Here is a 25,167-nt window from a genome sequence, read left to right as displayed (position 1 = left end):
TGTGCAAATGTAAATGTGATGTGATAATATTGAATTGGCAATGCACCATCATTAGGTCAGTCTCCAAAGTCCTGGAAGGTGAGTAGGCGTGAAAAGAGACAGCCAGTCTGCCATTTGAAGTTACTAATTGAAAGCTATTGAGCCTGTTCATGATCCCATCATCAATTTTTGTGTGCCTGTTGAATGTTTTGGGTGTTGGATATGAAGTTTAGGTGGTGTTTTACACAGCTGTGCAAAGGTGACACAAAGGTTCAAGGAAAGACTGACCAGTATCATGGCTGAATGTAGCAGGAGATGCTGTTGTTGAAGGTGGCAGTGTTTACCATGTTTTATTAAGAAGTTTTTTAATAGTTTTTTTGAGCCTGACTTAAAAGTGAGATTCAGAGAGCCTGGAGGTTTTTAAACTTGGAGCTGTGCTGATTCCTTACCTTGCTATCACATAACATCAAATTGACAGTCTTGATTTATGCCCAGAACCACTGCTGCCGCCGCCACCTCCTTCCCCCCCCCCCCCCACCCCCCAACAACCTTGTGACTTTGACACTTTTCCCATCAAATGGTTCCTAATTGCTTGTCTGAAGCATCATTTGATGAACTGAAGGGATGGGGGCGAGACACTGTGGACCACTGAGCTTTTGTTTCGTTTTCCTCACCCTTACAGGAAACACAATTCCACCACTTTTACAGGGTCGCTAGTTTTTGGCTGATTAGTTTATTTTACAATACATGGTACTCTAGCATATTGCCAAATATTAGTTGCTGTATGTTTGGCCTGTTTTTTTAAGTTGATAAATTATGTAATGTTGGCCTTGTCCTTGGTGCTGAAAGCTTTATGGTAATTAAAAGAGCCTGCATAATTCAGGTTTGCAGTGTGAGCTGTTCTGCTTTTTTAAAGAACGATAAATTTTGTAAGTCGAAAAGAATAGAGCTATTGCAAATGTGCCTTATTAGGGGCATTGGTGAGTTTTCAGCTTTTAAATAACAGTGACTTCTTCAGAACTACATACCAAGCAATCCTATATAGCTGTGTCACTTCTCTTTTTAGTCAAATTTTTGTGAAATCCCTTTGCAGTGCAGGGTGGAAGAGAGAAAATCAGTAAACTCGTGTATCCTACTCTAATGCATTTGGCTTCTGAGATTTTGGAAATGAGATGGCGATGACCTGGCAAGAGTTCACATGTTCTCAACTTTCCATAATTTATGTTTAATATCATAAGAATTAAAACTGTTATTGTGCTTTTAATATTAAATCTGTATGCCAAAAACTCTATGGGTGGTGATAATTACTTATTTGCGATTTGTTGCCATCTGGTAATCTGCCTTTCAGACATTGTGTTAGGGATTACTTAGAATGATGAGGAAGTGGTAACTTGGAAAGTGGTTTCTTGAAAGCTATGATTTTGTGAATCTATTATTTAAGAACCATGTCCTTATTTTACGTTGTACTTGTAACTATGAAAATGTATCTTAAAGATGTTGTGTAATTTTTCCCTTTTTTAAAAAGGTGAAGAAAAATTCTTCTGGAGTGTAAGCAGAATGATGAATGAGGTCACAGCATCAAAGCTGCCCAACATGTTCTATTGACCATTTAGTGTTGTTAGTAGCTGTTGTCTGTGCTGTTGTGGCAGAGTTAGTTGTTGCAATACTGTGGCCCACATCTGTGTTTGAGTTTTCAACTCTCCTTTGCTCTGGAACCAAAAAATGCTAGTCCTGGTTCTTAGCATTTTTCAGTTCCTTGGTAGAACTGCACCTTACAGGATTGAGCCTTCTAATTGCAGCTGAAGTGTAGGACATGGTATCAATTCAGAAATAATGGGTGCATATAGGAAAAATAATGGGTGATTGAACTTGTGGATCAGACAAATAAAATTGGTAAATATAACCATGAGAATGAATACATGAAGTATATTGGGACAATTTCTTGGATAAACGCACTCAGGGAATAGGCTGTTTTATACTTGGCTATGTGTAAGAAGGCAGGGTTAGTTTTATTATAGAGGACTCGCTGGGAAAGAGTGATCGAGTGATGGAATTTCACATTTAGTTTGACAGTGAAACTATTTGAAACTAGTGCTTTATAATTGCCTTGAATCAAGTTTAAAGTTATGAAGTCAAAACTGGCTGAAGTGGACAGGGAAAATGGATTCAAATAGTAATACAATGGCAGATGCTTAAGGAGATACTTCTATTGAGAATTGTTATATATATTACATTGTGAAGCAAGGACTGTGAGAAGAATGATCCATCCATGCAGCTAACTAAGGAAATTAAGGATGATATCAAATAAAGGCAAAATATTGCAGATGCTGGAAATATAAAATAACAATAAGGGGAATATCGGACTCAAAATGTAAACTGTCTGCATCTCTACAGATACTGCCTGCTCTGTTAAGTTTTGCCTACACATCATTTTTATTATTTACTAAGATTGAATTATTTATTTTTTCAATTTGATAGCAATGTAAAATTCAACAGCCATGTTGAGAAAAATTTAGAAAGCAAATCACAACTAAAATAAGAGAGTAGATTACTTGAGTAAACAAGCAATAAATCTAGAACCAAACAATTCTAGCATCAATGGGTATATAACAAGGAACAGAATAGTTGAAGTAAAACATGGCCCTGTGGAGAATGAAGCTGGTAAGTTAAAAAAGACAAAAGAAAAAGAGCAGAGACTTTGAACAAATATTTTCTGTCTGGTGTGCACAGCAGAAACCACTAAAAGAAAATGAGGGCAAATGTGGGGGAAGAATTCAAAATATATCACAACTGAAAAAGTCTTAGTTACTCCAAAACTGAAATACTGTATATAATACAAGAGTAAATGCTGAGAAACCTCCCTCCTGGGGGAGTTTAGAACAAGAATCTCCAGTGCAGTTCAGGATAGGCAATACATGTTGACCTTGCCAGCAACCCCTATATTCCAAGAAAGAATGAAAAAAGAACCAGGGAACGTAGATTCAATAAGGGGTCAGCCATTTACAACAGTGATGAGGAATTACTTCTGTCAGAGAGTCATTATCTCTTGAATTCTCTGCTCTAAAGAGTCGCAGATGCTGAATCGTTGAATGTATTCAGTTCTGAGACACATTTCTCAGCTAGTGGTTCTCTAGGGTTATGAGGTTGGTCAGCTTAGTGGAATTGAGGCTGCAGTCAAATTGGCTATATGCTTATTTAATGATGGGACAAGCTTGAGAGTTGCGTGTATGACTCATTCCTTGTATTTGTGTTCGAAACAGCAGCAGTGCACTAGCCTTTTACTACCATTTACTTTAACAATGAAGATTTTACAGCCTGCTTTGTTCGCTTTAATTTGGTGTCATTTCAGCTTGTCTGGATGAGAGAGTAAAAGGCTTCAGGATACATGAACTGATTATTAGCTGTATGGTACAGGAACCCATTTGAGAGGGGGAAGTAAGAAGGATCATAGTGATAGTAGGGGACATTGTAATGAAAGTCACAGCTGAATGGGGCAGTGCACTGGAAATCAAGGCTCACTATTCCTGAGTCATCTCAAATGTGAAAAGTTGATCACACTGTCCAAATTCCTAATTCATCTAACTGACAAACTCCTGTTTAGAGAAAATGCTCGCCAGGTTTCCTTAAATTTAAACTCTATCCCTTCTTAAGTTCCTCCCTTCGCAAACAGATGCACAAAGACAATCAAGACATGAATATTCAGGAAAGCTTCAGGGAAATAGCACCAGTCTTGATAACAGGATTCGATGAGGTTTTTATTTCCTTTTCCGTTTACATTCTTTGATGTTGGCACATGATTGTTTGCACATTGAGGCTGATTTAATTTATTGATTGAGAACTTACCCCTTTCAGAATCTCTAAAGGTGATTTACTCTTCTATCAACAGCGACTTGTCAGAGGATGTGTATGGAAGTCAGCTAGCTATTAGTGGAGACTTTCAATACACAGGAATGAAACATGGGGAGAGATTTGTGTTGCTTTCTCTTTGTAGGCTAAGTATTTCTCTGCTGCACTGGGCCCGACAAGCCATGCTTACCAAGTCAGGAGCCAATCAAAATTCTGTTGTCAAGCTATTGACCCTGAGTGTATAATCCCATCAGCTCTGTTTTGTCTGCTTTTGCTATCACTGTTCCAGAAGGAAATAAACATTGTATAAAATTCACAATGTCTGCCAGTAAAGGTGACCTTTAAAACTGCAGCCTGCCTTTGCATAGTTTCCTTTATTTAAAGCAATATATTTTTTAATCCATAGTCCAAAACTAAAGGAAAAAAAAAGTGATCTTTACATGAGGGGGATTGACACTTTTCCTGTAGCAAAGTGCGAGAGTCTGGATGGCTATGTTGCCTGGCTGCTGCCTGGGTTCAGGACATTTGCTCAAGGTATTTGGAATGGGAGGGGAAGGATCCATTCATTGTGGTCGATATAGGTACCGACAACATAGGCAGGAAAAAGGAGGCGCTTCTACATAGACACTGTGAGAAGTTAGGTGCTAAATCATAAAAACACACAGTGGCCACACGAGGTCAAAGTGTTCATTCAAGTAATTTTTAAAGGTTGAGGTTACCTGCCTGAACTACCCTCCCAGGCAGTGCATTCCAGAACCTTGCCATGCTCTAGGTTTAAAGGCCATTCCTGAAATGCGCTCTAAACCTCCTGCCTTTCTCTTTAAAAGTGTGCCCCTAAACTAAAGGGAACAGCTGCTTTCTACCCACCCTGTCCATGCCCTACAATCTTATGCACCTCTATCAGGGCCACTCAACCTTCTCTGCTCCTAAGAAAACAACCTGAGGTTATGCAAGAGATATTAGGAACTGCAGATGCTGGAGAATCCCAGACAACAAGGTGCAGAGCTGGATGAACACAGCAGGCCGAGCAGATGATGGACCCCTGATGAAGGGTCTAGGCCCGAAACGTCAGCCTTTCTGCTCCAATGATGCTGCTTGGCCTGCTGTGTTCATTCAGCTCTGCACCTTGTTGTCTCTGAGGTTATGTAGCCTGTCTTCATAGCTGAAAGGCTCCATCTCAGGCAACATCCTGTTGAATCTCCTCTACACTCCCTCCAGTACAATCATATCTTTTTTATGTTGTGGTGACCAGAACTGCACATCGTACTCCAGCCATGGTCTAACCAAAGTTCTGTACAGCTCCAACATGACCTCCCAGCTCTTATAATTTATGCCGCAGCTGATAAAGGCAAGCATCCTGTATGCTGCCTTAACTACCCTATTAACTTTACCAGCTATCTTCAAGGAACTCATTCCTTTGAGTTTCCTAGTGACTTGCCATTCATAGAGTACGCAATTAAGTGGCAGAATCCCAAAGGTCATAATCTCTGAATTATTACGCAAACCATGTGCAAATTGACATAGTGCAAATCGGACCTTCTGAGTTTCTTCAGCAATTTCTGTTTTTGTTTTAGAAAAATGAATGTGTGGTTCAAAGACTAGCATGGGAGAGGTGGGTTTTGGGTTGTGGGATACTGGCCCCAGTATTGGGGAAAGTGGGGTCTGAACCAGTGGGAAGTTCTTCGCCTGAAATAGATGACTGACGTTCTTGCCTGCTGTAGAATCGGAGAAGTACAGAAGATTTTAAGCTAAATAGTAGGGATAAGAGATCAAATTTGGGAAAATGTAATAAATCAAAGAGTGGAGCTAACGGAAGAGATAAAGGTATCAATGTGGGAAACGATCAAAAGACGATGTCAGGAAGGGACAGAGAGTATAAATCTAAAAGTCAACCAACAGCCAAGGCTAGAATTTATAAGCAGAGAAAAAGGATAGAATTAAAGGCTCAGTACTTGAATACAACTATGTTTCAAAAAAAAGCAATGGACTGATGGTGGAAACAGAAATAAATAAGTATGTTCTGGTAGCTGTTATGGAAGTATGGTGCAGTATACATGGATTGGAACCTGAGTCTTGAAGATTACAGGACATTTAGGAAGGGCAGAAAACTGAGTGAAGGTGCAGGGGTGGCTTTGATAGTGACATAAATTCAGGAAATCAAAATGTGGAAACTGTTTGGGTAGAAATGACAAATAATAAAGGCTCGAATTCACTTGTGGGATTGGTGTACAGGCCCTCTAAGAGTAACCACATGGTAGGGTGAAGCATGAAGAAAGAAATCTAGTACCTTGTCAGAAAAGACCAATGACAATCAATTGAACTTATAGTCTACATAACGAATGGAAAAGTCAGATGAGCAAAGGTAGCCTTAATGAGGAGTTCGCAGAACATTTTCAGGACAGTTTCTTAGAATAGCATGTTCTAACGAGGATGGGCTATACTAGACCTGATATTGTGTAACAAAATAGTATTAATTAATGATCTCATGGTGAAGGCTCCTTAAGTTACGCTGACCATAATATGATTGAGGGGGGAGGGGAATGAATCCAAGTCTACATATTTGTAAAACTTAAATAAGGGGAATAATGAGGGTATGGCTGAAGTGAACTGGCAAATTAGATTAAAGGGGTGTGCCAACAAGGATGCAGTGGCAGTTATTTAAGGGGATATTTCAGAATACAGTACACAACAGATACATTCCAATAAGCAAGACAATTTCTAAGGGATGGAACCACCTTTTATAGTTAACTGGAAAAATTAAATACATATCAAACTTGAAGCAATAATACATAATAATTAAAAGACAGTTGGCAAGTAAGATTGGACAGAATGGAGAAAAAGAAAGCAAAGACTGACTAAAATATTTTAAGGAGGGAAGAATTAAAATGTGATAAAAAGCTAGCCAGTAATATAAAAATAGAATGTGAGTTCCAGTAAATATTTAACGAGAGAAAGTAAACAAAGTGAGCATTGGTTCGATAGAAATTCAGACATAAGAATTAATAATAGAAAATAAGGAAAAGATATGTGAATTGAATAGGTATTTTGCATCAGTCTTTACTATAGAGGATAGAAGTATCATCCCAAAAGTAGCAATAAATCAGGAATGGAAGGAAGGACTCAGGAAAATAAGTTTTGCTGAGTAATTTATTGGAACTGCTGGCTGACAAGTGCCAGGTCCTGATAGAATTCACTCTGAGGTTTTAAAAGTTGTGTATTACCCTAAAATGAAGCCCATTAGAACTTGGGCACTAGTCAGCCCACAGTTCCAACAACTTAGCAATTCCTCTGGGTCTAGAATCCTCAGAAAAATTTGGTTATAGTCTCAAAGCTCAAAAAGTCCTGTCCCACTAAAGCCTTATTGCTTTGCAAGGAAGGTTAGAAGATGAAAAAAACCTACTGTAACTCCTGGGTAAGTATGAAACCAAACCCTAGACTCACCACTGACTCCACCTACTGAAACTCCTCTTAGGCTCTTTGGATCTTTGACAGCCATCCCCTGACCTGATAAGCCTCCTGCTCGACTTATTTCAATCCACCACCTCCCCCACCACCACCACTGCTCCCCCCCGCCCCCCCCCCCCCCCCCAAACCTCACTTAACTTGTATACTTGCCTTCTCAAAAAAGGTGTCAAAGTGGTTTAACTATGCTGCTGAACATTTAGAACACAGAATATAGTACATTTAGTGTTGCTTCTCCAAAGAGATTATCTTTGCTGGATTTGTGGATTCCTGAACAGGTTCATAATAGGAATCCTCTCTCCAGGAATCTCCAGAGAAGTCTTTTAAAGGTAAGCGTAATTTTTAATCTGACTACTTTTAGGGTTTCTGATCAAATACTTGAGCCAAAGCATCTTCCTAAGAAGAGTCATATGTCAAAAATGACCGCCTAGTCAAGATGCTTGGTGATACTCAAAGCCTTGAGAAAGTGGTAGTAATGGGCCTGTAGGAGCAGTGCAATGGTGGAGAGGGAAGAAGGTTGGCAGAAGGAGGAGGACAGGGAAAGGCAGAACAATTGAGATTCACTCTGCACTGGAAATTCTAATTGGCAATGTTTGTACGATTTTTATAGTACTTGAACAAGAAATCTCTTAGTTTTTATCCAAACATCTGTCTTTTAGTTCAACTGAGGTCCTGTGTGCTATTTGTCATTGGCATAAAAGATCCCATGGCATTATTTCAAAGAAGAACAAGACAATTGTCCTGAGTGTCCTGATCAATATTTATCCCTCTGTCAACATCAGTAAATCAGATTATTTGGTCATTGCCACATTTGCTATTTGTGGACATTGTAATGTACGGACTGTCTGTCATATAATGCAAAACAATAGCATGGTTACAACATAAAAGGTTGCTATTTGACCGTCATGTCCATGCTAGTTCCTGAGAGCAACCCACCTCCTCCCACTCCCCTGTCTTTCCCCTTGCTCTGTTCCTTGAAAGTATTTAGTACCATGCATGTGTGAAAAATAGAGTACGTGGCTGTACTGTACAGGTGCAACAGCTAAATGCAAATGTTGCTAATTCTAAATTCTACATTCGTATCTCTTTGTTTGGAGTTGAGGAATGAGGAATTAGTCAAGGCTGATGCTGGGGACTGAGAAATCTCCTGATCAGTTTAGCCATCAAATGAAACTGGCCCGAAACGTCAGCCTTCCTGCTCCTCTGATGCTGCTTGGCCTGTTGTGTTCATCCAGCTCTACACCTTGTTATCTCAGATCCTCCAGCATCTGCAGTTCCTACTATCTCTGGTCTCCAACAGTTGACTTTTCTGTCAACACAAACTTGCAACGAAGAGGAGTTTTCTACATTGTCTTGGGACAAGTTGTCTAATTTTAATAAGATTTTTAATGATTAACTCTACCATTTATTAAGAAACTGTTCCAAGAGATCTCAAGTTGCCTTAACTGAAGTTGATAATGCAAATATACTTGTAGGGAAGTTGCTAATGGTTTTGTAGTGCTGACTTGCGTAATTGTCTCTCAGTAGATCCTTGCATATGCTCATTAAAAGTAAACATGTGTAAGTTCTTAAGATTTGCAAGTGTTGAAGGTTTATTTGACCTCACCTGTTTAAGGCTGTATCATTATCACTTTTACTTCAATGCTTTCAATAGTTTCTGTATGAAATTTATGTGCAAACTGATCTGATTTCAAGTCAACCAGGAAAACATTTCCTTTTCTGTTAATGCATTTGTGCAGTATTAGCAGTTCCTAGGTGACATTGCTCAAACTTTAGTACCATCACTAAACTTTGTACAGTGATGAATCAAGGCGAATTTCACTTCTGCATAACTTTTTGTGGTATTGCACGTTAATATTGACGTATTTAACTGTCTCCCTGGTTAATACTTAACTTTGGGCAATCTAGGGCAAGTTGTTGTTTTGAAGATACAGGTATAGAGAGTGAATGTGTGGTAAGACTGAAAGAAGGAACAGTTGGATCAAGGACCAATTTTGGAAGTTTGTAAACAGATTTTGTGGATTCCCCTGACTCCAGGAGCAGTAGCAGTACAGGGATGTAAAGAGTAGACTACAGTGTAATAAAACAGAAAAATGCAGCCCTTTTTTTAAAATAGTACCCTTCAATGTTGGCACTGTTGCATAGATTGCTATGTTGTGAATTCTTCTGCTTTTCAAAAACCTATAAGGTTTTTCAACATTGGGTTTAATAGTCAGGAAATGTATGCTGTTGCAACATGTAGTGGAACTGGTACTTAACGACCAGTTAATGAACATTGAGCAAAAACTAAACAGAAGTAGGTGACTGGAGAATGCATTGCTTCAAAAGGTAGGATAGATTTCAGTGGCTTGAGTTCCTGATAAAGGCAGCCTAATAAATTGATTCCTAGTCCTGCTGTGCTCGCCACCTCTTCTAGTTGATGATGCATCAGATCTTTTTGAATACAACCTGAAATCTCTTCATGTTAGATTTTTTTTTAGTTTAAACTTCAAAGATTTAGAGAACATTGATTGAGTGTCCAGTGGTTTCATTTTGGCGCTGATTGTTTAATTTCATGCTGGTTGATTTCTTAATTTTGTAAAGTGTCTTGCAAGATGTTAATTCCCCTCTCATCCATTATCCATGAAATTTTCATCAGAATGTTCATTTGCTCAAGGAGTGGGCTGAAGGGAATGAACAGGAAGCTGCTGACCTTTTTTCGTTGATGGTCGCAACTGGTCTTTAAGTATTCTGTGATTTTCTTTGATTCTGCTATGTGGAAAGATTGCAGCGTTCAAGCACTGAATGTTTATTAGAATTTATTGAAAGCACAAATTGCCTCATGAAAGGGTAAAACCTCATGCAAATCAAGTGTAATTTAGTTGCATCAACACTGTCTGGTTGTTTGTGTGTGTGGATTTCTGAATCCTCAACACAGAAGCTTCACCAACTGTGCCCTCCCCCATCAACCGTATTTGCAGTTCTTTCCTTACCAAGCAGGTCCTCAGCAATGACATGTGCAGACTTCTGTTTTGTACCCAGTGAAAGAATAAGCAAGAATGGAATGACATAAACATCTTTTCTTTGCCTTGCCTTTCTGTTCTCTGCAGCAGTTGGTTTAGCTGACCTCAGGACTCTGCTTTATTAGATTAGTGAACATTGAAAAAATAGTCCACTGTTTACTGTTCTATGTGTAGTAACTAAACGGAAAGTCAGCAAGGAATGTTTTGAAATGTGTTCTTTCATGGAATGTGGCCATCAGTTGCTAGCCAGCATTTATTGTCCATCCCTAATTGCCCTTGACAGTTGGTGGTGAGCCATCTTCCTTTCTCTCTCCCCTCCCACCAATTCAACTGTAGTCTGTATGGTGTGGATGTACCCACAGTGCTGTTAGGGATGGACTTCCAGGATTTTGCCCTAAAAGCAGTAAAAAAAAACCAATAAATTTCCCAAGTCAGAATGATGTGTAGCTTAAAGGGAAGATTGAAATTGATGGTGTTCCATTGCAGTTCTTTGCTTGTCCTTGTAAGTATTGAAGGTTGTGCGATTGGAAGGTGTTGTCAAGGGAACCATGATGAGTTATTAGGGTGCATCTCATAAATGGTCCACACTACTGCAAATGTGTGTCGTTGGCGGATGGGGTACCATTCAAGTGAGCTGCTTTGCCCTGGATGTTGTCAAGCTTCTTAGGAACACTGAAATATAGAAGCTACAAGCAGGAATGGTCTATTTGACCCTTTGTGCTGCACCACCATTCAAAAAGATCATGGCTGATCAGGTCTCTGCTCCACTTCCCTATTTGCATGCCCTGTCACTCCCTTGGTTATTTTTGTAAAAACTCTGTCTATTGCAACCTGGGAAAAAATTTAAAGAGCCGGTCTCCACCATGTTCTCTGAGAATTTGATCCTTTGAGAGGAAAAACATCTTCGTTGCTGTCATTAGAGGAAAGCCTCCTATTCTTAAAATGTGTCTCCCACAAGAGGAAGCATCCCATGTTATCCACCCTATCCAGTTTCTTCAAAATCTCACATGTTTCAATAAGAACATTCTTCTGTTCCCCAGTCAATCTAGACTTCTTATTCAATATTTCTTCCTAAGAAAAGCCTTGCAACCCAGGAATAAGTCATGCATTCCTTTGTCAAACAAGGTGACCAAAATTGTATACATTGCATCAGATGTGGTCAACCTCTACAGCTGTAGTACAGTTCTGTACTAGAATCGCCCCTTGCAATAATCAATAGGGTTCCATTTGCCTCTCTAATCACTTGATGTACCTGCATGGCAATATAATTTGCTTTATGTACCAGGATACCCAGACTCCTCTCCATCTGAAAATCTGCCATCCAGCCTTGATCTGGACTATGTGTTTGATGTTTAGCTGCACTCTGAATTAGCCCGAGCAAGAACAACTGAAGATGAACAACATATGCTGGTCTTGCCAATAACACACACAGCCCACGGAAGAATGAAAGAACCCGCAAGTTCTACAAACAATAAGTCTCTGCTTAGAGTTTTTAAATATCTTTTTAAAAGAGTCCTTTGGGAGTCACAGGGAGGCCAGGTTACAACCATGAATGGTGGTGCAGCACAAAGGGTCAAATAGCCCATTCCTGCTTGTAGCTTCTATGTTTCCGTGTTCCTAAGAAGCTTGACAACATCCAGGGTAAAGCAGCTCACTTGAATGGTACCCCATCCGCCAACGACACACATTTGCAGTAGTGTGGACCATTTATGAGATGCTCCCTAATAACTCATCATGGTTCCCTTGACAACACCTTCCAATCGCACAACCTTCACAACCTCCAGTCAGGAGGAATGGATGTTACTCTAAGCCCACAATTCAATGGATCACAACAATACTTTTCTCAGTTACTGACCAGTTAAATACTTTATCTGTTATCAGGTTTTAAACAAAAGGATCTCTCTATCAGGTTTCTTGATAAACACAATTGAGTTCATTATCAAAACAAAACTTATTCAAAAAAGTTGCAATAATTAGGTAACATGCTAAACAGTAATTTATAGATACTTGTCCCTCTAAGTGTCCCCCACACAGATCTATGACAGTGCCACCTCTCAGGATTATTTTGTATGTTGGAGGCTCATGAAAATATGGTAGTTGGAGAGTTTTCCATCACTCTGCTGACGAGTCTTGACCAGACTTTAGGGAATGGGGAGATGAATAATTAGCAGAATTCCTCACCTCTGGGTGCGTTTGTAGCCATGGTGTTCATGTGTCTGAAATAGTTCAGTTCCTTGTAAATGGTCACTTCTTGAAGTTCTGATAGGCGGGAGGATTCAGATGGTAATACCATTGAATGTTATGGGGACATGGTTGCATTCTTCCTTGTCTGCTTTTTGTGTGGCATCAAATGTTATTTGCTGCTTATCAGTCCAAGCCTGAATGTTGTCCCAATCTTTATGGATGTGGACTGTAACAATATCTCCAGCATTTTGAATGATACCGAACATTTCACAATTATCGGTTGTTATGCCTAATTATTGTGGCGGGACAATCAATGATGAAGCAGTTGAAGGTGGTTGAGCGTAGGATATAGATATGAGGAACTCCAGCAGTAATGCCCTGAGACTGAGGAATTTGACCTCCAACAAACATCCATCTTCCTTTGTGCAAAGTATTAATCCAACCAGAATAGTGCTTTCCCCTAGTTCACATTGACTTCAGTTTTGTTAGGACCATGTTTGGTGAAAGGCTACCTTGATATCACAATCTGTCCAGTGCTGACTTGATGACAGAATGAAAATAAACAGGTATTGCTGAGTGTGTGCCACTTAATGGCATTGTTGAATTGAACAAATACTTGAAAAGGAAAATATTCTTTGTCTTTAAGCAGGAAGCTCAGGCTGTAACTATTTGGTATTTTTTTCCAAAGTTGGTGCTGGCACAGTAGGCCAAGTGTCATCCTCCTGTAATATGATTCTGAGGACTGCTTTTTATCCCAAGATTTTTGGTCGGTATTTTGTATTTGTCAATTCTTACATTAGATTGTTGTATGAATGAATAACTTCAAATATCATCTTGTGCACATTGAAGATGTAATGCAGTGTGTTATAGTTTCTTTATACAATACTTTTCAAATATTTCCTAGGTATGCATGTCAGAATTCTGCAGCATATTTCTTTGGAGACGCAGTTTCTTTTAAAAATAAGCTAACTTCCAACCTGCAATCCTAGAATTTGAAGCTTCAACTGATTCTTGTGCATGATTAATGGCTAAAATAAGACCGTTTTGAAGTTGATGGTTATCTGACAGAACTGGGGCATTGCTTTATTCTAAATTGGGCTGTGTTTAATTACCGTTGAAGCTGGCATTTTTAATGAAAGAAACAGTTTACTGTAGCTTGTTTGAAAGTATTGCTGCATGGAAGTAATCTGCGATTGTACTCAACACTTGATGGAGCCATGGCTATAGCTGTATTTGGTTTTAAAACCCTTAAAGACGGTGGTCTGTGTGATGTCTTCCTGCAGAATGCAGACTTTTGATCCCAGGTCTCTTATCAGTATTTTTGTGAGATCTTTTGGCAGGATAAGCTAGACTGTTTACTCCCTCCACCAATTTATCTTCTGTGTCTTTACGCCCTCCCTATGGTATCTTTCCTGCCTACCACCCCACCCAAAAACTGAGTCTTCCTGTGATAACACAGTGTGGAGCTGGAGGAACACAGCAGGACAGGCAGCATCAGAGGAGCAGGAATGCTGACATTTCAGGTCAGGACCCTTCTTCAGAAAATTTTATTTTCTTTTTCTGAAGAAGGGTGCCGACTCAATGTCAGCTTTCCTGCTCCTCTGATGCTGCCTGACCTGCTTTGTTCCTCTAGCTCCACACTGTGTTATCTCTGACTCCAACATCGGCAGTTCTTAATAAAAACCAAAAGAACTGCAGATGCTGTAAATCAGGAACAAAAACAAAATTGCTGGAAAAGCTCAGCAGGTCTGGCAGCATCAGTAAAGGAGAAAACGGAGTTTAACGTTTCGGGTCCAGTGACCCTTCCTCAGATCAGCAGTTCTTAGTATCTGAGTCTTCCTGTGTCCATTTTTGCTGGGAGATGGGGTTGAGCGGAAGAAACGCTGAGTCTGCTTTCTCCAGCAATTGCTGTCTTTGTTTCAGATTTCTATCATCTGCAGTTCTTTGGTTTTTGACCATTGTCTTTAAGTTGGGACTGTATTGAATTCATAATATGTATTTTGGTTACTTCAAATAATCTCCCCGTAAAATGTTTGGATATTTTGCTTTCTAAAGGCAGTGTATAAATGATAGACGCCTCCCTCTAGAACTGTTCGTTGAGAATGGTTGACTTGACGTTGATTGCCTTAATTCCTCTGCCGTTCTCATGCATTCGAACCTGTCTCCCTCTGAAATGACTGTTCTCAGATCAAACCCTGACTTTGTAATGAAGCTTGCCAATAACCCCATGCAGCCTGCTTATACTTTACAAAATCCCCAAACAGGTCTATCCAGAGAGGCTCATTGTTTCTGCCTGTTCCTGCCCCTTGGAACTTATCTCTTTCTACCTTGACTCGATTTTTCTTTTGTCTCTCCTTTCAGTCCAGTCCTTTCCCACTTACATTCACGATTCTTCTGATGCTTTGTCAGTTTCAGAATTTCCATTTTGTGGGTGCCAGCTGCTTCCTTTTCACCAAGATGTGCAATCCCTTTACATGTCCATTCCATGTCAGGAATTTCTCTTTCATCTCTTATTTTCTTCAGTTAAGAGTTATGGCCGTGGGTACCTCCATGGACCCCAGTTATAACTCTCTTTATGGATGGTATGTTCCTTGCTCCAATTTTACTTGGGTCTGTCCCCACAAAACTTGCTCTGGTAATGTCAATGCCATCAATGGTGCTGCTACCCTATCTCGTTCAGAATTGAAAAAATGCATCATTTTTGCTTCCAATTTCCATCCTTCTTTCACTTTCACCTGGTCCATCTCTGACTCCTCCTTACCCTTCTCAACATGAGTCTTTTCATTTCTGGGGATAGGCTGGCCTCCAGATCCACTGCAGACCTATTGAGTCCCACAGTTACCTGGATTAAACATTATTCCAACTTGCTTTTTGTAAAGGCTCCATCCTGTTCTCCCAGTTTCTCAATCTCCTTTTCATCTGTTCTGATGATTTCACCTTCTGCGTGGGTCCTCAGAAATGTCCACCTAACACCTCAGCCAAGGATTTCCCACCACCATGCTTGACAAGGCCCTTTGCCATGTCAGACCCATTTCCTGCATTTCTGCTGTCTTTTCTCCCACAACAATACTAGGGTTACTCTGGTCCTCACTTTCCACCCATCCCCAGCATCCATATCCTAAATATCATAAGCTGCCATTTCCTCCACCTCCCAGCAGGGTGCCCACTACGAGACACGCATTCAACTCCCCTCCGTTGTCAGCATTTTGCAAGGACTGTTCCCTCTGGGACACCCTGGTCCACATAACCTCCACTCCCAACTCTTCCCCATACCCCCATGGCACCTTTCCATTTTCTTCCTCTTTCCTCTCTATTCTCGGTTTAACACACCTTCCAGGTGAAGCAGTGATTTACCTGGGCTTCACTCAATCTAGTGTACTGTATTCGCAGCTCAGTGTGGTCTCCTCTTCATTAATGAGACAAATCACAGACTGGGTGACTGCTTTGTGGAACACCTACCTTCTGTTGGCAAAAGTAATCCTGAGCTTCCAGTTTCCTGCCACTACAGCACATCACCGTGTTTCCTAGCCAACATTTCTGTCTCAGCGCCTACTGCAGTGCTGTATAAGGCTTAAGCAGGCTAGAAAAAGAACATCTCATTTTCTGCTTGGGAATTCTGCAGCCTTCGGGACTTAATATTGAGTTCAATAATTTTACAACCTGAACACCCTCCTTGTCCTTTACCCACCCCCACACCCCATGTTGCCAGACCTGCTGAGTTTCTCCAGCAGTTTGTTTTTATATCAGATTTCTAGTTTTCGCATTCTTTGTTTTATTTTATATAAATGCTGTTTTTGTCTTCCAATGCATAGAAGATAGCAGCAACTCTTCTGTTAATAACTACAGTGTTATGTTGAATCCTTAATATCTTTGTTCTTGTAATCTTAATGTTGGTTCATAATAATTGATCCAATATTGACTTAGTATTATTAGTTCTTGTTGAGTCTGTTCTACATATTCAGTACTTTAGAGGAAGAGATGCAATTTTCTCTGTTCTCACATGTGAGTTTTTAGCTTTATACTCATGTTCTGTTGCTGACTGATTCTCTGTCCAGGCTCTCTAGTTGGCTTTTGACTAAATCTGTCAACCTTGAAAGTAATTCGATGATAGGTCTTGTATCTTTTCACAGATTAAAACTTGTTCAGCTCAGTGTTTCTGGCTTCTTCAGATTGTTGCAGAGTCATCATGTCCTTTGGGAGTGACTCCAGTGTCAATCTTGGTCTGGACGTGGTTAAATTAATCATATTTGACCCGTAATCAAATGCGCTTGAGCATTGATAACTACTTGAAATGCTTGACTGATATTCACAGAGGCAGAATAACTAATATTTTAACTGCAGCATGCAAAAATTAACATTTTGGGAATCACAGAGCTGTTATGATGCAGAAGGAGGCTATTCAGTCCACTATGTCTGTATTGGTTCTTCAAACGTGCATCATTCCCTGGTGCCTATATCCTGTCATCTCCTCATACTTTTGCACAGTATTTCTTTCCAAGTAATCTGATGAGACTGTTTTTGGTTTTCAGACAGACATACCTTAACCTCTAAGATCTTCTACTAAGTATCTCACAACTGAAAGCAAAATTTTGATTCACTTATTGAACTTGTACCCTAATGCGTTGAGGAATGGGTTTGCATGATCTTTATCAAAAACCTGATGGTATCTGTAAATTTATTTTTCATTATCTCTGCACTACTTATCCTTTGTTGCTACACTTAGCACTTGGATCCACTCGGGTCTGTTTGGTTCAGTGCAGGCCCTTTGAGAAAACTTTGCTGGGTCCAAACTGACCCAAGCAGCTCTGAAAGTGAAGTTCTTTTTCAAAGAACCCAAACAGAACTATCAACGGTCTGATTTCGAGCAGTAGGGAGAGAAAAAAATCTTCACTTTTAGGTCTGTTTGGACCAAGGAAAGTTCTTTTTCCACAGAAGGCCCAAGCAGCTTGTCTACAGCTATGTGCAGGTCTGTTTCGGTTCAAGTTTGAAAAAACCTTCCGTTTTCAGGTCATTTCAGTTTTCAGACATGCCGATAAAGGATATTCAACCTGCACTTTGCTGTTTTTCTCTCACTTCACCCTCGCTTTTCTGTGTATCACTTAAAACTATGCCCTGTCATTCTCATTCCTTTTGCAAGCAAGAATAGATTCTCCCTATTTGCTTTATCCAGCCTGCTCATCAAATCTCCTCTTAATCATGTCCCCAAGAAGAATAATGCCAACATTTTGCAGTCTATTCTTAGAACTGAAGTTTCTCATTCCCAGAGCCATTCTTGTAAATTGCTTCTGCATTGTCTCTAATGCATTCACATCTTTCCTGTAATATGGCCCTCATAGCTGTACACAGTATTCCAGTTGAAATCTGACGTGTCTTCGAGAAGTTCAAGATTATTTTTTGCCCCAACTAATAAAGATGAGGACTGTGTGCTTTAACTGCTCTGTCTACCTGTCCTGCTGCCTTCAATGTGCACATCTGCATTCAGATCCTTCAGCTCCAACACCACCTTTAGAATTCTGTGTACCGTTACAATTCTTGGAGTGTGCAAGGGTGGTTTTAAATCTTTTTATTAGAAGTGCCTCCAATCACCGCATTCATTAATTGCCTCAAAAATTAGGGAGGTGGTGATGTAACCCTGAACTGGTAAACCAAAGGCCCAGACTAATGTTTTGAGGAAACAAATACAAAGAATTGCAGATGCTGGAAATCAGAAGCAAAAACAGAAGTTACTGCAAAAACTCAGCAGGTTTCGTAGCATCTGTGGAGAGAAAGCAAAGTTAATGTTTTGGGTCCAATGATCCTCCTTCAGAACTGTTCCCTTCTGAAGAATGGTCACTGGATTCAAGACATTAACTTTGCTTTCTCTACACAGATGCTGCCAGACAGGGTGAGTTTTTCTACTAATTTCTGTTTTAGTTGTTAATGTTTTGAAGACTTAGCCCCAATATGGCAACTGATGGGATTTGAATTCATTTAAGAAATCTGAAATATAAAGCTAGTCTCAGTAATGGTATTCTTAAAATCACTACTAATTGTTGTAAAAACCCATCTGATTCACAAATGTGATTTACGGAAGGAAATCTGCCATTCATTCCTGGTCTGGCCGACACACAACTATTTGGCTAACTCTTAACTATCTTTAGAAATGCCTTGGCAAACCACTAAGTTCAAGGGCAGTTATTGATGGGCAAAAAATTCTGTCCTTCCACAAAGAATAAATTTTAAAACATTTGATTTGCTGTGTATAATGAGTTCCTGTTGTCATACTTGTACCTTTTGACCTCAAGTTTGAGGCTGAGTTGCCCTGACAGATATTGGTGAGCACGTTTTTGGTGAGAATGTGCTGCTTGATAGTGCTGTCAGTAATGTCTTTGAGGACTTTGCTGATATGTGAAAGTAGACTGGGGTATAATTAGTCCAATTGGAGGTGAGTTGCAATGCATATGCAGGAATTTTCCCTCAATGCCAGGTTATAGTCCAACAGGTTTATTTGAAAACACGAGCTTTTGGAGTCTTACTCCTTCTTCTTCAGGTGTTAGCAAGAGAGGTAGTATCAGATACAGAACTTATAAATAAAAGGTCAAAGGGTCACACCGCTTAGGTGTTTAAATAAACCCATTGGACTATAACCTGGCGTTGTGTGATTACTGACCTTTTCCACTCCAGTCCAACACTGGCACCTCCATATCATGGAATTTTCCCTGTAGTTGAGAAGATGCTAAAGTAACTACTGGAGAAGTTTGGCTGGGCGTATAGCTCATTCTGAAGCATAGATTCTCAGTATTACAGCTGGGATGTTGTCAATGTCCATAACTTGTTTTTTTTTTTGGCAATCAAAATCCACACAAACTAATCCAGTGGAAGGAGTCATGCATACAATTCATGAAGTGATACCATTGCAGTGTATTGATACTTTTGTTTTAATGTTAGGAATATAGATTACCCATTTCCCTTTAAATCCTTGGCAGCTCCCCATCATAAGTTTGGTTAGTGATATGACGCTTGTGAAATCAATATCAAACAGTGTTGGAACACATTTAAATCCACATCGAGTTCCTGTGTAAAGTTACCAATACTTAAGATTTTGTTTTAATATGTATCAGGTCTGCTATTTCCCCAAAACATACGTACATTATGGTCTGATAATGAAGTGACATTTCTAATGTCACTGCAGTTCAGAATCCTGTTTCAGTCACGAGCATAATGTCGATTTTTATCTGATTGGAATATATTCCTACAGTAACTTGAAATGGCACTGTACCAAGTGATTGCTGTTATGCCTTTAATATCAAAGGATTGGAGTGGGTTTCAAGGACATGCTGAAAGTGGTGTTGGCAGCTTTGCCGTTATGCGTTGATGTTACATCATTGATGTTTGTACCATACAACACCTTGGAGCAAGCTGGCATGTCTTGCTGAATGAGCTTTATAATCTAAAATGCACCATCTCAAATGTCTTAAAACCTCTGCCAAAGCCTGTCTTCCCCATGTTGTTATTTGCATTTCACCAGTTAAATATCACTGAAGCCATTGTTGTCTTACCCAGTAATTTTAACTGAATAATCATGTTCATGTTAGATCTCCTTGCAGCAGTAGCACTTGGTATAAGATTTCCATATAGTTAAAATTTCTTGTGTGATATTTGTTCATATTTGTGTGAATAATGAGAACAATTGTTGAAAAGTTTTATCCAAGATGGTAACAGAGTTCAGTGAATCAAAATCCACACCAACTAAACTAGTGGAAGGAATTATACATGTAACTCAAAGAGATGCTACTATTACAGTGTATTGATATGTTTGTTTTGATAAAGCTAATGGGCAATACAGTATTCAAGAATCTTGCTGCCTACGGCCTGTAAGTACATTGTCACAATTGATAAACATATACATAAGTTAACATTTTTATTTTACCAACGAAAATCTGGGTACTGAAGGCAGACTAAATACTTCAACAAAAGGTAGATTCAAAGCATGATGCACACTGATGGCCAACTTGTCACCATTTTGAACAATGATTAGCGTGCTAGGCATTAATGCTGCTGTGCATCAAAGAGAGCTTCAGAGTCTTTGTAGCATTTTCTTCGTCCTCCCCTAGAGCACTGCCTATTTGAGAGTTGAGAAAACAGCACAGTTCATTGTCATTGATTTTGGAAGAAGTTTGCGTGAATGCCTATAGAGATAACTTCAAGAAGGATGCTAACATTTGCTCAGTGGTTCTGCCATTGAATTTAGAGAATTGCTGGTTGGAATTTCTCTAGCGCTGTTTTGATCACTGATGTGCAGTCCAGGTTTCACTGTTGAAAAATGACAATCAGTTGGAAGCATTCCTTCACAAATTCTATCAGAAATCTTGCAAATGTCAAACCTTTAACATTTTGACTTAAAATAGTCTTGTACAATATAAATTTATAGATGCTGCGAAAATGTATCAGCTGAGTTTCTTAAAGTCTGGACGCACATAAGTGTGCGAGCTTACCTTTTCATCCTCAGATATGTAAGAGCTTAAAACCTGCACCAATTATACAGGGTTGTTAATTTGTGACCCTTTGAAGCACAGCTTTAAGGGAAGGGAGGGAATAACCAATAGCACAGTCACTTTGTCTCCTGAGTAAAGACTTTCATTTCAAAATCAAGAAAGTTCTAATCCATGGCAAACAACAGAAGGAACAGTGAGTATGGGTCTTTATAGAAACTGTCTTCATGACAGTGTAGGAATTAGACTCAAACCACCTCCTGCAGTGTAGGATCAATATAGGGGTAGCCACCACTGTGATGTAACAATGATGATCAACAGAATGTATAATATTTTATGATAAATTAGATGCTTTATAGCTGTGTTTTTGGGGCAAGGGAATTATTTTCTTTAGGGAAGGAATGCATAAATGTGAGCGATGAATTAGAATTAAAATTCTTGAAGTTATGAGTGAGCTGGATTTATGATGTACCCACTGATGATTCAGTTTTCTCATAATTTAGAACTCTGGTGCACTGGTGATGTTGCTATTACTTTCTTCCCACCATGTTCCAAGATGTATTGTTTCACATGTACATTCGGGGACCACGTTATTTTTGTCTGGATGTAACCTATAGCCATGTGCTGGATTGCAGCTAATTCTTCATAAACCTCCTGAATTAATTATCAAACGCCCCAGGGAATGCAAATATTTTGCATTGAGATGCGTATTGCAAAACACCATTATTATAAAATATTTTCTGGCAGAAATGAGTTACGTTGTTACAGTGTGTGTTTTGAGAGTTCTCACATAAAATGCAGTATTAATTGCACTGATACCTATTTTATTGATTCCATTTTGATATACTGCGTATTCAGGCTTGGAATTTTCAAAATATTTATTCTCCTGAATCACCAGTATGTATTCGCAAAGTACAGTTATGAAATTGGTCACATCTGATCTATAGTGCTACATTATGCAGAGGGATGGAACCTGCAGGAAGTTTTTTTTTTCATTTTGACTCCCTGTGTTGACTGTAATTCTGCATCATTAATTTCCTGTCTTTGGATTTGTTTTTAGGTTGGCCATGTTAAGCCTCAAGCTGGAACTTGAGGTACAAAAATGGAGCTCATATTGGTCTGTCATGTCATGTTGGAAGGGGCTTGGCGTGCATTTCCAGCTTTTTGACTGTTAATGATTTGGGAAAGCTCAGTGGGATGGAATACCCACAGGATGTGACCAGGTCAGAGCAGGCAAAAAGACTGAATGAATAGATAAGCTAAGATTGCAAGTTTTAGAAATATTGGGAGATTTTAGATGAGGTGGAAAAAGAGTTGCCCAAATTTGAAAGAGACTTTCAGAGTTTGGTAGTAGCAATGCACCTTCAAAGTAGAAAACACCCCATTGTGCTTTATAAAATCTTAAGTAATAAAGTTAATCTGATATATAAATAACAACAAAATGCTGAAGAAACTCAGCATCAGCTGTGGAGAAAGAAGTGGTCTTCCAAAGAAGAGTCTTTGGACTCAACACTCACTCTGTTTCAGTCTCTACAGATGCTGGTATACCTATTGGCTTTCTTCAACCTTTGTCAGTTTTGTACTGTATTCCACTGGGAAAATTACAGCATATTGACCTGTCTCCCGATCTGAGTTGAAGATTAAGGGGGTAGTTGAGCCCTGACATTGAGGTCAGATTTGGAGTGGTCTTTGGTCTCCCTGCAATTGTTTGAGTAAATTGCCATGTGCCTGAATCCTGTCACCTCCCGAGTCTTTGTCCCCAGTCGGGGGGGTTGCTTCTACAGTCCAAAATGTCCAGCATCTGTGGTATTTTGCTTTTATTTATAAGGAATATGATATTAATTATCTCAAAACCTGTGTAATGAAGTAGGTTTTCAGAAGGATCTTGAATGTTCCAGTGAGGTTTGGATTGAGAATACCAAAGCATCACCACTCAGTGTGTTGTCAGTAATGGTATGAAATGGCAGCATGTTCAACAGGCCAGAAGTAGAGGAGTAGGATTGGAGCAAGACTTTGCTACTCGTACTCAAATCCTGTTGCAATAAAAGCCTACGTTGCCTTCCTATTTGCCTATTAGACCTTTACATAAGTCTTCAGTGACGTAATGATAAGGACAGCCATGTTCCTGTAGATTTCTACACTTTCTATCCTCTTGCCATTTAAAAAAAAATGTACCCTGCAAGTCTGTTCTTCCTACCAGAGTGGATAACCTCTCATTTTCCACATTATGTTCCATCTGCCGTATTCTCACCCACTCTTGAATTCTGCCCAAAACCCCTCAACACTGTTTTGTATCTTCCTCACAACACACATTGCCACTTGCCTTTGTGTGATTCACAAATTTGAAAATATTACATTTGGTCCCTATATGAAAATCATTGATGCATATCGTGAACAGCTGGTGCTCAAGTTCTGATCCTTACGGTACCCTACTAGTCACAACCTGGCAACATGAGAATGACCTGTTTATTCTTAGTCTTTATTTCATGTTGACCAATCCTAATCCATGCCATTATATTACCTCCTCTCCCACGTGCTTTAATTTTGCTAAGCAATCTTTTGTGGGGAGCAAAAATATCAAAAGCCTTCATAAAATCCAGGTATGCTTCAATTCGATTCATAACGTCCTTGAGAAAACTCCAATAAGTTCATCAAACAATATTTTCCATTCACAAATCCACGGTGATTATGTCCAATCAAGTCATTATCATGCAAGAATTTATGACCCATTTGTCATGTCCTGTATAATTGATTCTAACATTTTCCTAATTCCTGATGTAAGGCTAACAGTTCTGTAGGTCCTCGTTTCTCTTTTTCCTCCCTCCTTAAGTAGTGGGAAGACATTTGCTACCTTCCAATCTGCATGAACCATTTCAGAATCTATAGAATTTTGGAAGATGATCTTCATTGCATCCAATTATCTCAAAGTACCTTATTCAACACTCTGGGATATAGAATATCAGGATCTTGGGACTGACCATCCTTCAGTCCCCTTAATATTTCCAATGCAATCTTAATTCTCCCTCGTTCCTTAGTTCTCTAATTGTGAGAGATTTCTTGTACCTTCCTCAGCAAAGACAGACACACAGTTATCATTTAGCTTCTCTGTCATTTCTCTATTCCACACTATAAATCTTCCCAAACCTGCCTGTCTTGGATCCACATTTGTCTTAGTTAAATATTTCCTTTTTACAGACCAATAGAACTTTTTAATAGTTTTGTTTTTATTGCTAGTTTATAAATCATGTTCTATTCCCTTTATTTGTCAGCTTATTAGTTTCCTTTTCCATGTTCTATAATCCTTTCAATCTGCAAGTTTATTGCTCTTTCTGGCAACTAGAATTTTGCTCCTGACATTTCAGCGGACTGGAAGTCCAGAAATGTTGGCAAAGATCAAGGTAGTGAACAAACAAGTCTTGAAGTAGGATAGAATAAGAGCAATAAAATTTTGAATGAGCTAGAGTTTGTGGAAGGTGAAAAATGGGAGGTTAATTAGAGGACCTTTGAAATAGTTCAGCCTTGAGTTGATGAGGGTTTCATTGTGGTGGCTACCAACTCTGACTGCAGGCATTTCTGGATGTCTGATTATGAGTTCTCAGACTCCCTGAACCCCGCAAACATAGTCTCATTCCATTTCCATGAGATCCATTCCCTTTGTTTCCCAGGCAAGACGCCATTCCCTGGTTTGTCCCTTAGACCTCTGTATTCCTGTTAGCCCTATCATTCTCTGAATGAGGAGCAGAGCAATGCTCCTGTCTCCTTGTGCAGGAACAGTCAGTGCAGCAACAAACCTTTTGCCCCGAGTTATTAGTGGCAGTGCCTAGGAGAGGAACCACTGATAGAAAGAAACTCAACCAAACCTAGGAGAGTTGTGAACCTTTTTGTTTGGAAGGAGGCTTAAGTTGAGCATAGAAGTGATAAAGTTGTGTGGAGGATTCAGGTGCAAGGTGAGCTAAGATAATAAATGCTTAGATTATAACGATAGAGGTAGGTGGTCAGCAGTGATGGAGAGAATATTGGGTTGAAATCCTTTCTACAATACTTGCAATTGGTAATTGCCTTCTGATCCACATGTTGGTATATAACATAAAAACCAAAAGAACTGCGGATGCTGTAAATCAGGAACAAAAACAAAGTTGCTGGAAAAGCTCAGCAAGTCTGGCAGCATCTGTGGAGGAGAAAACAGAGTTAACGTTTCGGGTCCGGTGACCCTTCCTCAGAAC

The 25,167-nt window shown here is 39.5% G+C and overlaps 1 protein-coding gene across 1 annotated transcript in view; it reads left to right on the top strand.

Annotated features, from left to right (window-relative positions):
• The window catches only part of LOC109912723 (staphylococcal nuclease domain-containing protein 1), a 472,985-nt gene that overhangs the window by 1,169 nt on the left and 446,649 nt on the right, over window positions 1-25,167 (top strand). The gene's annotated exons all lie outside the window — the stretch shown is intronic.

The sequence above is a fragment of the Rhincodon typus genome, chromosome 22 (assembly GCF_021869965.1).
Source record: "Rhincodon typus isolate 14 chromosome 22, sRhiTyp1.1, whole genome shotgun sequence".
Taxonomy (NCBI): Eukaryota; Metazoa; Chordata; class Chondrichthyes; order Orectolobiformes; family Rhincodontidae; genus Rhincodon; species Rhincodon typus.
Note: the sequence above shows the minus strand (reverse complement) of the source record. Positions and strands in the feature narration are given on the sequence as shown.